The 14,622-nt window shown below is 39.9% G+C and overlaps 1 protein-coding gene across 4 annotated transcripts in view; it reads right to left on the minus strand.

Moving 5' to 3' along the window:
• The window catches only part of RASGEF1A (RasGEF domain family member 1A), a 258,034-nt gene that overhangs the window by 130,424 nt on the left and 112,988 nt on the right, over positions 1 to 14,622 (minus strand). The gene's annotated exons all lie outside the window — the stretch shown is intronic.

Here is a 14,622-nt window from a genome sequence, read left to right on the forward strand (position 1 = left end):
GTCAAGCTGTTGACACTGTACAACATGGACAATTAAATTATGTTATATTGTACAGTGTATAATTTGCAGCTTCCATTGGAGAAATATTTTTTGGAAGCTGAAGCTTCATAAATGACCTCACATGGTCAATATTTTTAAAGCTGCAGCATTGACAACTAGACATAATGTGTTAGTTCCATGCAGCTCATACCAGTCAATTACAGATATAAGGATGGTGTTGAAAAGATAACATTGGAGACCAAAGGATTCCTACTTTTGAAGGAGTTTTCAAGAAACCAATGGACAGGTCCACCTTTGGATTTTCTCTAGTTTGGTGATAACTAAAGATAAGCCAGCTAGAAAGAGAACTTATTTTTGTGTTTTGCTGGACTTCAACAAATGATATCTGAATACAAGGGCAGCCTCCTTAATTAGTTGCTGTATAGTGCCACGTTTGTTTCTGTGTAATGTATAACTTTTGAATTAATTACTGCTGTTTTTTATTCTTTGTAGGTTATTTTGTATTTATTAATAGTATTTCTTATCTGTTTATACCTGTCAAAGTTTATTTTATAGAATTATCTGTCACCGGGGTATCTGTATATGAGTTTACTTTCTAATCCTAGTCTCTAGTGGATATCTATCACACCATGCACAGTTTCTCATAATTCAGTCTAGAGAGCTTTAGGACTAGAATGGTAGTCTTGTTGCAGGTCAGAATTGAAATGTATTGCCAGAGTGAGGGGGAAAATAACCTGTGCTCTTTGAACTCCCCCAGTGCTATTAAAACTCCAGAGCTGTAAACCCGTTTACAAAATAGAAATATGGTAGGAAAAATATCCAAGTAATCAAATTGGATAGTAAATGTGGACTTTTGTTTGGGGAAATGTTCAGATAATTCTCTGAGCCTTCTCCAAAGCTTTCATCTGTAATATTTGGCCTGAAAGTTTCTCAAGATTTCTGCTACCTCTGTTTCTGGTCCTGGCTGGAATGAAGGAGAGTAGAGATGAGCAAAGATGAAGGGTAAGAAAAAAAGGTTCAAAGTTCAGTTTGAATTTTGGGTGAAAGTCTTGAGTTAGTTCTGGTTCACATAAGAGTGAATTCACTCATCTGTAGTAAATACTAGTAGTTCCTTGCATGGCCAACTGTGGGAATTCATTTTTACACACTGTTGTCACAATGGTTGCCCTTTTATATACCTTTCAGAGATCCAATATAAATAATTCTGCCTCCTTGTCGAGAATCCTTATCATCCTTGTCAGCTTGGCTCTGTCTCTCAGTCTCCAACAGGAGACCTCTGAGTAAGCTCGAAAACTTGTCTCTTTCACCCACAGAAGTTGGCCCTATAAAAGATATTCTCTCACCCACCTTGTCTCTCTTAATCTGACCCTTTCAGAGATCAGAGCCCTAGAAATTCTTTAACTGATTACTTGGGAGATCACATGGGCACTTAGTAGACTTGTTTCCCAGTGTTCCCGAAAGTGATTGACAGCTCATGGTCTCCTGAAACTTGTCTGCATTTCATGGACCAGCATGTACAGTCCTTCATAGACATAATGAATTCTCCACCAGCTATCTGGGGTAGTGGATTCATAATGAATGTATTATTCTGGTAATGTTAAACAGCAGACTTTTCACTCCTCTTAAATGAAGAGAGATCAGATTCATGAAAATAAATAGTAGAAAAATGTATAGGTTTTTATATTTCATTTGCTTATAATTGTCTCTATTATTATTTCCTTAATATAGTTTTTCATGAGATTAAATGAAAAAAGAAAACAATGTAACCAGAGTTTCCTTAATTGGGGTTTTGTATAGTTACTAATGGCCGATTTCCATCATGTGTTCTATATAGGGCTGGCAGCACTGCCTTTCATTAAGGCTGCCCAATACTTCCCCATTATAAGTCCCTGTTTTCAATTGCTTATAATTTGACCAAACTTTAACAATTCGGGCAGACGTTTTCTGCTTCACGAAGCTTCTCATGCCTTATTCTGCCTAAAGAGGCAGAAGGGGGGCAGGGGTGGAGAGATAAAATAAGAGTATAGATGAACCTACCTTGCACAAATTTGTGCTTCATTGCTATTGTTCTATGGTTAGTAGACAAGTTTAGTTTGTAGGGCTGTTACTCTGGCATCTTTCACCAGTACTATGTTCTCTTTAAAGGAGAAAAAAAGACACTAATCAGTAGCTTAAAATAAGTCATGTCTTTCCACTTGTTTATTTGTAATCAAGAACAGGATGGGCCAGTTCCAGATGAGGAATGAGTCACAAATGGAACCTTAAATCTGCCCCACTTAAATGGGATCTGGTTGGTGGGAAGAGAGATGGGTTCAAATCCCCAGACATGAACCTGACTCAGTGGTTTTGTTTCTTGGGAGGATCCCAAAGCAGAAAATTGGTATTTTGAAGTTCTGTGGTTTTACAGTTATACTAAGAGAAATAATAAATAACCCTATTCAAGAGGGGGTGTGTGAAAAGAGAGAGACAGAGAGAGGGGGAGAGAGAATATGGGGTGGAAGTGAGGGGCAGGATGTGTGTCTCTTTTGATGTCAGTCAATGAAATATCTAATATGTAGTATGCCGTGTTTGAATATTTGAAGTAAAAAGGACTGTAGATTTTGCAGACTAGTGCACTTCATGCCCTTTCCTGAATACTTCCACTCCATCTCTACTCAGGATGACTTCTATCTCTGCCTGTGATGAGATGTTCAACCCACACCAACCTTGAAGGGATTAAAGTGGCACAGATAAGGCCGATTAACCTTATAGGCCACACCTGGTGGAGAGTCTGGCTTGACTGAAAATGGCTGATAAAGCTGAGGTGGAGGAGAAGCTGGCTAAGGAATACAGACAGGAAGTTTGCAGTCATTCTCTGGAGTTAGAAAGGAGGAAACCCAGGGAAAGAGAAAAGCCCTGGAGTCCTGGCCCTGAGGGAAGGGTTTATCCAGAAGGGGGGAGAATGAAGCCTGTGGGAGGCAGAGTAGGAAGGCCTAGGGGAAGAGCAGCAAGTCTAGAAGATAGAGACTGGGCAGATCTTGGCTCTGACAGTAGGGTCCCTGGGCTGGAACTCAGAGTAGTGGGTAATCGCAGGTTCTCCTACCAGCCTCTGGAAAGTGGCACAGGATTGTGGGAGATGCCAACTGGATAGCTAGTCCGGAGGCACTTTAATACTCTGGAAGGGGGGCTATATCGTGACATAGCTGACAGAGGGCTGAATCACAGAGAGAAAGAGCACCCAGAGTCTCAGACAGAGAGGCTGCAGGGCGAGTGAACAATGGAAGGGGCACCAGACCAGATGAGAGCTGACTCCCCAGACCCAGCCACAAGAATGCGCCACAGTGGTGAGTGTACTCTGTGCCGCTACCTCATAAAGACACTGCTGAAGAATGATAGTTTTGTTTTTTGAATGTATTAGGTTTTATTTAATCAAACGGCACATACTAAAAATTAGTCCATGGGGGAGGATAGTCCAGTGCTCATCTATGGGCACCTCCTTTCTCTCCCTCTCCTTCACAAATTACCTGTGTTTGCACATGATGCCATATATCTGGTGCTTAGAGAGATAAATCAAACAGGCTTGGCTGGATATAAGTAGCCTCGTATGGAAAACTGCATGTTTATGTTCCTGTCCACGGTTGAAAACTGTGGATGGTTATGCTGCTCTCTGTGGTCACTACCACTGTTCTTTTTCTTCTGCAACTCAAAGTGCTGTCCCTTAGCAATATTTCTACAAATTAGAGAAAGGATTTGACTTTCCTCCTACAAGTTTGCAGATACGATAATTTACTACCAGCCACTATACAAAAACTTGAGTGGATTTTTAATGCTAAATGAAAGTTTGGAGAAGACAGCCACCAGGCTGTGAGTACTGGGTTTGCCTGCTTATCCATCTCTGTCCGATGCTTTCATTGCATGGGTGAAAGATTCAGTTTACATGCAAATGAAGAAATTTAGTAATCTGTTCCTTAATTAGCATTTGCCCATTTCACATACACAGAAACAACTTTGAATCTATTCTGATAGCCTAGTAATATATGCTAAAAGTATCGGCAAACGAAATCAAGTCCCCTAGTTAACTTAATTATCCACTTTTATCCAGTGTGAAGAGCAAGCTATCCGTTAATTGGCAGCTGAGACTTGAGAGACCAACAATAACACTCCGATAACCTTCTAATCTCTCTGCATATTTTTGGTAAGAGCTCTTTAAGCCTTCGGGGGGGGCTGTCCAAATTGTAAGCCATAGAGAGATGCTATATTTGGCATGGCTTAGCAAAAAATATTATTGCTTTTCAGCATGCTGCTACAGGTGGCACTTGACATTCGCAACACATGTGTGCTTGCCAGCTGTGCCCTCCATTGCCGAATTGCCCAGCTTCAGTAGCTCTGTTTGTAGGTTAAACCACCAGTGACCTTTTCAGAAATCCCAGGCTTCCTACAGTTAAGGAGCTAGACCAGTGTGTGGCTCAGTGCTGCAGCCATTTAACCTGCATAGCCGAACTGAGAGTTAAAGAGCACTCACAGATCATCTACACAAGGGAAAATGTCTAGGAGTCTCCAATTAAAATGGAAGTTGTACATGTTTGTATTTTAGCCTTTTTATAGCCCAAGGGGTCAATATAGCGCGTGTATTAAATGCACTTCTGTTTTCTGAAGGTATGCACACGTACAGTTATTTTTACAAGATTTAAAAAAGGCAGAGAAGTATCCCAACCTTCTTTCAAATCATCTTGGATGACATAGCATGTTGTGATTTCTTTGGGGTAAAAACGATGCCTTATCTACAAATGCAATTGAGGCAGCGAGGCCAGAGGTCAGGATTAACCAGTTATCTTCAGACACACAATATTCTTGTAAGTAGGGAAAATAAAGTGAGTCTTAAATATGGACCATGCCAATATCGGCAGAGCTTTGATTCTGCCTCCCACCTGATTTGAATGTCCCAGCAATGTCGGGTTAGTGCTGACCCCCACCCATTACATCTCAGTGGATGATTTTGGCCTTGTCGCTGAACATTTTCAAATAAGATGCTAATGCATTACAAGTTGATACAAAATAAGGCTGAGCTTTTCAAAAGTTTCTAAGGGAGTTAAAGCTCCATCTCCCTGTCAATCTGGATCCCTAATTCCTTTGAAAATCCCAGCCTAAAGGAAGATAGTTCCATGAAAAAAAGCTGAATGGGAGTGGTAACTGTGTGATTGATTAGAGAGAGAAGCTGTAGAGTATTCCATTAGTTACACAGAGCCCAAGATTTCCTACCTCCCTCTAGTGCACAAAAAGGGAAGCACTAGCATGTTTCATCACTTGCCACACTAAATATTAATTTCCAACATATCATTATGAGAATAAATCCACTTTAGGAGCACAACAGCCACACAATTAGACTATTATTTCAGTTCCTTTTTGGCCTTCCAGAATCCTTTGTTCCACAGTCAGCTCAGCCAGTGGTAACACAAAGCTTATAATATTTAGTATGAACTCACCAAGAAGACGTCAGTTCATTTCTAGCTAAGTGCTTATCTGTAAGTAAGGCCACTTGAGAGACTGGGAAGGTCTGTCTCTGGGAGAAAACTTAAACCACTTGTAGCACTGTCATCCAAGCAGCCTCACAAAAATGTCTTTTCCTTTTTCTTTCTTAAATGAATCGCAATCCTTTGCTAAAATATAGCTTGGTTTGTATTGCCGTGCAGGCTACACCCATGTCATGGACAAATCATATTAGCCAGAAGCTTCAGATAACCTATCGTTTGATGATTTATGAATTCGTAAGCTTGCCTCTCATTCTCACCACAAATGCTTCATGCCATATGTTAGATCCTAGAGCATCCCAGCTGGAGTGTAGCTAGATGCATTCTCTGATATTTGCCCCCTATCCTCAGTGTACCTGTAATCTCCCAAGGTAGAACTACCATGACCCACAATCTGACCCATTAGACTGAGTGGTGTATCCATGTGTTGAATAAAAGGACTGATGAAGGGCAAAATATCCTTTCAGCCACCATAAGAAGTATTTCCCATAAGACTGCATGCCAGACTTTCCCCAGCTCATCACAGTTACTCCTCCTCTTGTTGGACTCAGCATTGAGGACAAAAAATAAATGGGCACAGAGAATGAGCTATCTTTACAAGTTGATCTTCCAAGTTAGAGCTGAAGCACACATAGGAGGCTTATGCTATATCTGCCCATGTCCCCTGTGGGTACTTAGAGAGGTTGGCTGAAATCCTGAAACCTACCAAAGTCACTGGGAGTTTGACTTTCATGGGGCCAGGATTTCATGCCTTTACATCCTAGAGATCTAATACTGAACCTTTTGTAAGGCATAAGTTAACTATTAGACTTAAAGTACAAATTTATACATTACAAAGGTTCTTTGTATACAAGATTTTTTCATCAAGAAGCTTAATATCAAAAGTTGAGATGCAATTTGAGAATGAATTAAAAAGTTTAGCTAACACATTTTAGGGATCCTGGTAGGGCTATATTTAACTCAGTAGAAGAAAGCAGACAACTTTCCTTTAACCACTAAACAACTCTTTGTGTATCTGAACAAGGTGAGTATTGATGTGGAAATGACGTATAGGGCAGAGAAAATCCCAAACTGCAGATTTCACAAGAAGTGCCAAGCTTTCTACATTCCAGAAGGTGTTTGGAGCTAGAATTTTGCTTTGGCCCGGTACAGAGATAGGTGTCAGCTGTCCTGTTTGGACTGACATCCAGCACTGAAAGTGTTTGAATATCATCTTTTGTTTCCACTCTGTATCTACTAAGTTCATTGAAATATTTCACGTATCAAATTTGACTTCTCAATTCCTGGGTTTTGTTGTATTTTGTAGTTTTTTGGTTGGGAGTGAAATTGGGTTATTCTAAGAAGAATTACATTTGCTGTTCTTCCAAAGAGCCCTCTCTGAGTGAGAAATCATTTTAATTGATGGTCACCTACAGGATCAGGTTAACGACCTTTAGTGGAAGACCACAGTCGTTCAACCTGTGGTACGGGAAATGAAGTATTTGTCTACTTAACATTAGTGAACCTTTCTTCAAAATGAGAAATACTGTAAAAGTTTCGATGAGTAAAGAGCACATATAAATATAGAATTTGAGAGCTTTCAGCTCTGAGCAAATTTAGGTTCATATCTAGACTACCAGTACACCAATCTGAAATACAGTTCTTTCGTGCATAACTTTGTGGGCTGAAACTGCATTTTCCACGGTGGGATCAGTATTTCATGTCCCAGACCCAAATACATTTCAGTTTGACGAACACCCATCTTATGAACAACCAGCTATAAAAAACATTTTTTCTGATTGCGGCGGGAAAAGAAATCACAATGAAAATGATGTCAAGGTACAGCAAGTTGATTCACATCTGATGTCTTTATTGGATTGGAAATCACTTTGTAGCAATTTGAAGGACAAGAAGAAACTGATGCAGTGCACCACAGTAATTTAGAGATGTCCAATTTTATGAACTCTTCAATTTCTATTAGTTCATAAAGTAGTTCTCCTCTGTGTCTGTGTGTACACATACATGTATATTCTAAAGTTAAGTAGAAAATGTGAGGGGTTACAGTGCTTCTATTTACTGTGCTAATATAGGAGGAGTGGGGTAGGGAGAGAGATCACATATTTTGCTTTTGCTGTGGGATTTCCTTGGGCAACAGTTCCTTAGTTCAGTAATATTTAATCTATTTTGTTTAAGAGTGAGCAGACCTTCCAGCCTGGATGCCAATACATTTATTTATCTTCAAATGCTTTATCAGTTCCAGCCTTCTTTATTTAATTTTCTCGTGCTTTCACTCCAATCATTTCATGCAGGCTCTCTGTACTCTAGGTTTGAGTGTGTTTGAAGACAGGAGAAAGAGTCTGCATTCTTTGAGAACATGCAGGCACACACAAGGGTCATTTGGATGGCAATTTCCTTGAGTGTGTGTGGACAAATTTCTGAGGATTATCCTTTACGGTTTCCAAAGTTAGCAAATTACCTGTTGTACTATTGCCGGTAGCATAGCTAATTTGCCTTCGGGCAACTTTAATTTTCATACTCATATTTTCCCACATAATTGCGTAAGGGAATTGGTGGCTGCGGTGCTCTATTCCCCCCTCCCCCCCTTCAACATTTGCTTCCTTTGTTGTTCTTTAATATCCTCTCTCTTCCCCCTCCCCCATTATATGCAATCTTCAGCCTGGTAATTAAATGCTGCATCTTCATGTAGATTAAAAAGAAAAGCCACCTTCTTGTGGTGGTTTTTTCTTTTCCACATTTTATGGGTATTTAGAGAAGCGAATGGTTCTGTGTACAAGAGTAACAGCCTCATAATCCAGGGGTGAGGAATGACCCAGTCGTTAGGGCACCTGAGTTCTTTCCTGGCTCTGCCACAGACATGTTATAAGGCACTGGGCAAGGCAGCTAACCCCTTTGTGCTTCTATTTCCCCATCTGTGAAATGGGCATAATCACACTTGCCCATCTTTTTAAAGCATGTTGAAATTTATGGATCAAAAGGGCTATATAAGTATTGGTATGGTTATTAAATGCTATAATAGGTAAGGAGGTGGAACTAATAGTTTGCCCAAGAAAAGGATGTGAAAGGCAGTTTCAGTTACAAATGAGTCTGCCAAAATATAGTGGCCTTTGCTTATCTTGCTCCCTAGACAACACAATTGTACTAGAAAGATTCTTGAATGGGAAAAGCCACTAAAACCTCAAAGGGTGACAAGACAAAAAACATCATCAATATCTGCCTTGGCTACTAGACCTCTGTATCAGGCAACTCACTGAGATATTAAGAGTAGTCTAGCGCGGTGATTTTTTCCTTACTTACCATGCTAACTCAACTGGAATTCATGGAGCATAAAATGGATATTACACAAGGAGATGATTGCATATCTGGACATGAAAGTGGAGATAAAGGTCACAAGTGACTGACCTACAGTCTGCAAATGATATAATTGAAAAACAAACTGATCTTATGCAGGCTGGCTTAAGGGCTGTTCTTCACATAAAATAGCTCCATTAAGGAACTAATGCAAATACAGCTCTAAAGTACAGACTGGAAAACAAGCAAATAGAATTCACCATGAACATCAGAACTGTGGACATACTTCAGTGACTGGAAAGTGGGTAATGATGTGGGATTCTTAGAGAAATAGATCACTGAAACTGAACATTGGGAGGCAAATCCAATTTATGTGGAAAATGCTTATGGGGTTCTTCTTTCTTGGAGGCAGTCAGATGGATCAAAGAAAACATTATTCTCCTCTATCTCCAATAACCGGGATCCAGAATCATAAGGGCAGAGCAGCAGGAACAAAATCATTTGTACAAAAACAACAAGGCAAAAATACCTTTCCCCTGCACTGCAGCAGGAGATGAAGAGCCTGCCCTCTGTCCTCCCAAACTTCCTATTCAGTGGGAAGTGGAGTCAGAAGGAAAGCCTATGGACAAAGTAAGTAAATCCATTTCTTCATGTCTGAATATTGGTGACATCAGAACAGACTTTTCTAAAGCCTTCATGATCCACTGCTAAATGTGAATTCCCAGGAGCTGACCTCCCAGTGGTCTGCTGCACACTATCCATACATCTCCTCTCTGGTTGTCCTACTACAATGACCCTCTGACATTCCTCCCATAATAACTTTCTCAAGGTTATATCTATCTCTATGCCTGATGTTTCCAAAGTACATACATTTGCAATAGCTGAGTGAACCATTCCCAGTCTTCCAATTTTCTTTGGAACAGCTTCCTTGGATGGATATATATGACTGCAAATTAAATTTGTCTACTGACTCTACAACTTTTCTATTAATTGTGATACCTGTTTGCAACCTGTATTTGTTAGTACTGACAAAACACATAAATTTTGTTTTTGTCACATTCAGGAATAGTCCATATTCCTGACTTACTGTTTTTACATATTCCAGTGCATCAGTGGTTGTAGCAAAGAATATCCAAGGTTGGTTAGAGGTGTCTATAAATGGAGATCAGCTCCTTCCGCTTTGTCAAAACCTTCCCAGACTTGTCTCATCATAAATTCTGCTTAGATGTTAAAGAAGGTTGGGAACAAAATGCACCTTTGTCTCACATCCTGCTTAGTGGAAAACCACTCACTGTCGCCTACTGCTGTTCACACCCAGGTCTGTAGTTGGTGGCAGATTTGCGATGACCTCAATGAGATTTTTGGAATCCCCATGTCTGCCAGTATCCTCCAAGGACTGTCAAATCAGATACTCTCCACCTGTGTTTAATTTAATCACCCTCCACGAGGACTCTGCCATCATGATCTTTTATTATGTTCGATCGGAGTGAAAACTAGCTCAGACACCTTCTCAGTTATCCATGGTGCAGTCCAACATTGACTTTTCAGAATGTGTGCTTTGGTGGCTTTCATTTTACTCCAAAGTATGTTGGGGTGGTTCTCCTCTTTCACTTTTTGCCAATGTCTCAAACCCATTCTGGACAGAAGTTAAATATTTTTTGTTGATTCTGGACAAGTCCAAATGCAGTGGAACTGTTGAACATTGTATCTTTGTGAGTTTTCATCTTATGTTTGAGGCTAACAACTAATGGTCTGATCCACAATCTTTATGCATTGGACACACAGCAAGGCTAGAGACTGAATAGTTGATTTGGTTCTTTGTCATACTGCCAGGTGACCTCCATGAGTATAAACATCTAGGATGTTGGGTAAAGATGGTGCTTGTAATGACCAGGTGATTAGAGAAGCAGAATTCAATGCCACGCCCCTCTCATTTTGTAAGCCCAGACCATTGTTTCCCATTACTTTTTAATGAGAGCTCACAGCTCCAATTTCCACATCCAAGTCACAAATTACAAGGGTGAAATCTTTATTGTTTTTAGTGAATGTCTCTTCAAGTTGTTCATAGAAGTTATCAATCAAGTCATTGCCATCTGCTGTTGAAGGGTCATCAACCTGTATTATTGACATCGACTGGCTTCACTCAAAGGCAAACTGTAGTGATTCAATTGCTGACTGGATAATATCCACCCATACACTTTGTCTCCTTGGATAAGATAAGTGCAACCCCATATCTTGGATTCTGAACAGCATGCTGAGTATCCATCCATCACCCTGAAGTGACTCTGACACTTCCAATGCAGCTCTGAGATTCCACATATTTCTATCTTGCATGTTTCCAATTCTTTGGTCACAATGGCAAGCTTCCCTTCATACATACTCCTCACATTCCATGTTCCTACTATCATTTGTTTGTCATTTTTTTCCTTGGTTCTTGCCCATTGAATTTGGTACAGCACCATCATAGCGACAACCTATACTCTTAATGGGTGGAGCCTCCTCCCCATTAATTTGACATGCTTTCTGGCCTGGATTAGGGTGCGGGCCTCCTTGTCCAGTGCTACATGTGGATCACTTTGTTTTAATAGCTTCTCAGTGGAGAAAGTAGTATGATTTCAGATTGCCTCTCCTCTCATTTGTGGTTTCCATTGGTTAAATTTTGGTTTAACTCTTACTCCTTTGGATGGAATTTCCATCATTGAGGGTTCCACTACTTTTCTCAGGTGTTTATCTGTATGAAGGCATTGACATTTTATGAGATTTGCCAAATTATTTAACCGCACCCGAGCACCCAGCTTTGGCCAGTCGCAAATGGTACAGACAACTGCCGCTACAGTAGCAGGCTAGAAATCCTGCCTGACCCAAACTACAGTTTAATGGGGCTGATGAAACTGGTCACGCCATGGCTTCTGATTTAGAATCTTAATTCCTGTTCCAGACACTCATAAGGCCTGGACCATAGTCCAATAGCATCAATGGAGAGATGCCCATTGACTTCATGGGCATCAGATCAGGTATGTAGTGAATATACCTGGGAAATAGCTCCTTAAGTCCCTCTCATTAATATGGACAAATAGGCTTGTGTTTAAAGGTTTGGGAGTCAGGAGACCTGGACCCTTTTCTTGGCTCTGTCACAGATTCCCTGTGTGATCTTGGGTAAGTCAATAACCTCTCTGTGCTTTGATTTCTCCACCTGCAATGGGGGTATACTTACCGTACCTTAGAGTGGTGGTCCCTGCAAAGTGCTTTGAGAATTTTTGGATTGAAGGATTAAGTATAATCCATTATTTATCTTTCATAAACTTGCTTGTGAAGTTGGCATGGTGACAATATGAGAGTTACTATCCTATGTATTTCTTTGAACTTGTCCCTCACATTGCTCCAAAGTGTTGTTTTTGTTTATCTGCAGCATACAGGTTTTTTGGTCAATGTGAAGGTGAGAACTGTTCCTAGTAGTGAGTGTTCACTTTTGTCCCACACACTCCCAAAGTTGTTATGTAGCATTTGTGAAACTTTGGCTGAGAAGCAAACAACGGGGGAAATGGCTGCCATTGTCACATTGTTTATTTGAAGCAAAAATTCAACCAGCTCTACTGAGCACATAGCTCTGCCAATGCACTTCAGTACTGCTCTGCCTTTTAAAGGCAATGTGTGACTGTATGTAGTGATTTTATGTGGCCTCTGACTGTAGAAATAAGTTTCTTAGTTAAACATTATACACATGCCTCGCCTCCTAAAGGAAAAACTGAAATTGCTTGTTAAAGTTTCATCTAGGAGTTGGTTTACAAGAAAAGATAATCTTATAAATAAAGATGTATCCCTGAAAACAACAGGACACTACAGTGAAGAACCCTTGGGAATACATATATTAAGAACTAAAGAGAGACTAAGATGAGAAAATCAAACACATGTTTAATTATGGCTTATATAAAAATTTGAACATGGCTCACTAGAGGTGAAAGACACAAACTGGAGATGCCCAAACCCAAATACTTGATCCAAATTCTCCTGAACTTTGTGGAAATTCAGTTCAGGATCCAAACATTGTGTCTTTGACTTCACATGGATAACTGAAAATGCTGAGGTAGAAATGAACGCTGAAGAAACTCATAACTATAGAATGCTCCAGATGAACTGCCACCTCATGCTGCTAATAATGTCCCTCAAAGACAAAGTTGAGGAAAGGACATTCTAGAGTGTTGGATATTTAAGGGGCAGTGGTGTAAACTAATGGAGCTGAGGTTCTGCCCCAGACAGTAGATTCATTGTGCATGATTCTTTACCCACCGCAATATTTAAAATGTAAGCATGTATGATCTGATCAAGCTATATAAATATTTAAAATATAAAGGAAAAGCAAGCAGTAGTAACCAAGACCAAAGCTATGAGTTATTACTGTTTAAGAATTGCCTAGGCATTAAGGTCTTTTAGAAAAGGTAGAATAGAGGGCTAAAAAGAACAAAAACCCAAGGTTTAATGGCTAGATTTCTTCAATAGTCTGAAAAACTCAGCCTTTCGCAAAGGTGTATTATTGGTGGAGGTAAAGAAACTTATCCTTTTCCCAGGCTGTGAATGAATGAATTCAAGTAATAAAAATAAATTAATATTAAACATTAAGACATGGTATGATGTGCCAGATACAGTAGTAATTTAGGGAACTTGATGGAATCTAATATAATTTAAATGTGTATAAAAGGGAAGTCAACTATAAGTGATACAGCCTTGGGAAAAATATGGTACATTTTAATTACTAGGCGTACCTCATGTTAGGGAACCAAAAGGTTGCATTTATATTGATTTATTTTTGTTTAAGTGATAAAGGGAAAAGTAAAGCTAATATCTGCAATCAGCATGCTCTTGTTGTCAAGATAGTGATATACATGTGTGCTGAAAGAGGTGGTAAATAAAAGGAACCTAAAACCAAATAGTGAATTTATAAGGACACTTGATCAGAGTATAATAATCAGAAATTTAACTGCTTGATTAATAATGCACAGACTCAGCTCAGCCATACATACTAAGGTCCAACCATTGTTAAAATAGGGAGAACAGAAATGGAAAACTTATGGAACTGTTGTGGCCTACTGACGGACAAAGGTTCTTGAAGCGACTGCATTGTATAATGGACTGTTAAAACAAGTTTAAAGAGCATCAAAGAATATGGAGGGAATTGTATACATTATATAAAGTTTAAATTGGACATTTCAACAGCTAGCAAAGTGTTGATACAGAAACTCCAACTTGAGCAAACATAACTGCAAAATTGGCTAAGAGATCCACCACAAAGTGGCCCACAGAGGAAAGTTACTGACTGGAGCAAACTAGTTGGACTTCAAGGTATATCCCACAACAGCTGTACCAACAACTCTAGCCTAACCTGTCGTATAGAGGCTGGTGTGACAAGATGTGTTATGCAACTGGGAGTGGAATTTTCCACTCTCTTTGTAAGAACTCAAAAGTTGATGTCTCATTCACTGACTCGATTGTGAAAGAGGACAGCTCTCATTTTGGTTGGACATTTTGAATCTTTGGAAGTATGGCTCACCATATCAGCCATATCAGCACCGCCAAGAAGAGAAACCAAGTTGGACCATCCAAAAGAAATAGGATAAAACAGCCTGTTTCCTTCAGCACATTGCTTCCTGAAAGCCAAAGACACTTTGAAGGGAGAAGACTGAGGTCCTAGACTGGCCTGGCTCCCTAGGTGCTTGTTGTCACCATGACGGCTCCTATCTCAGTACTTTAACTGTCTTTCAATTTTCCAGCAATTCAGGTTGCGTGCTAGCACACTGAGAAAAGACTAGAGTCATGTCTGTTCTTTGCTCCA

Source organism: Caretta caretta, chromosome 7 (genome assembly GCF_965140235.1).
Source record: "Caretta caretta isolate rCarCar2 chromosome 7, rCarCar1.hap1, whole genome shotgun sequence".
NCBI classification, from domain to species: Eukaryota; Metazoa; Chordata; order Testudines; family Cheloniidae; genus Caretta; species Caretta caretta.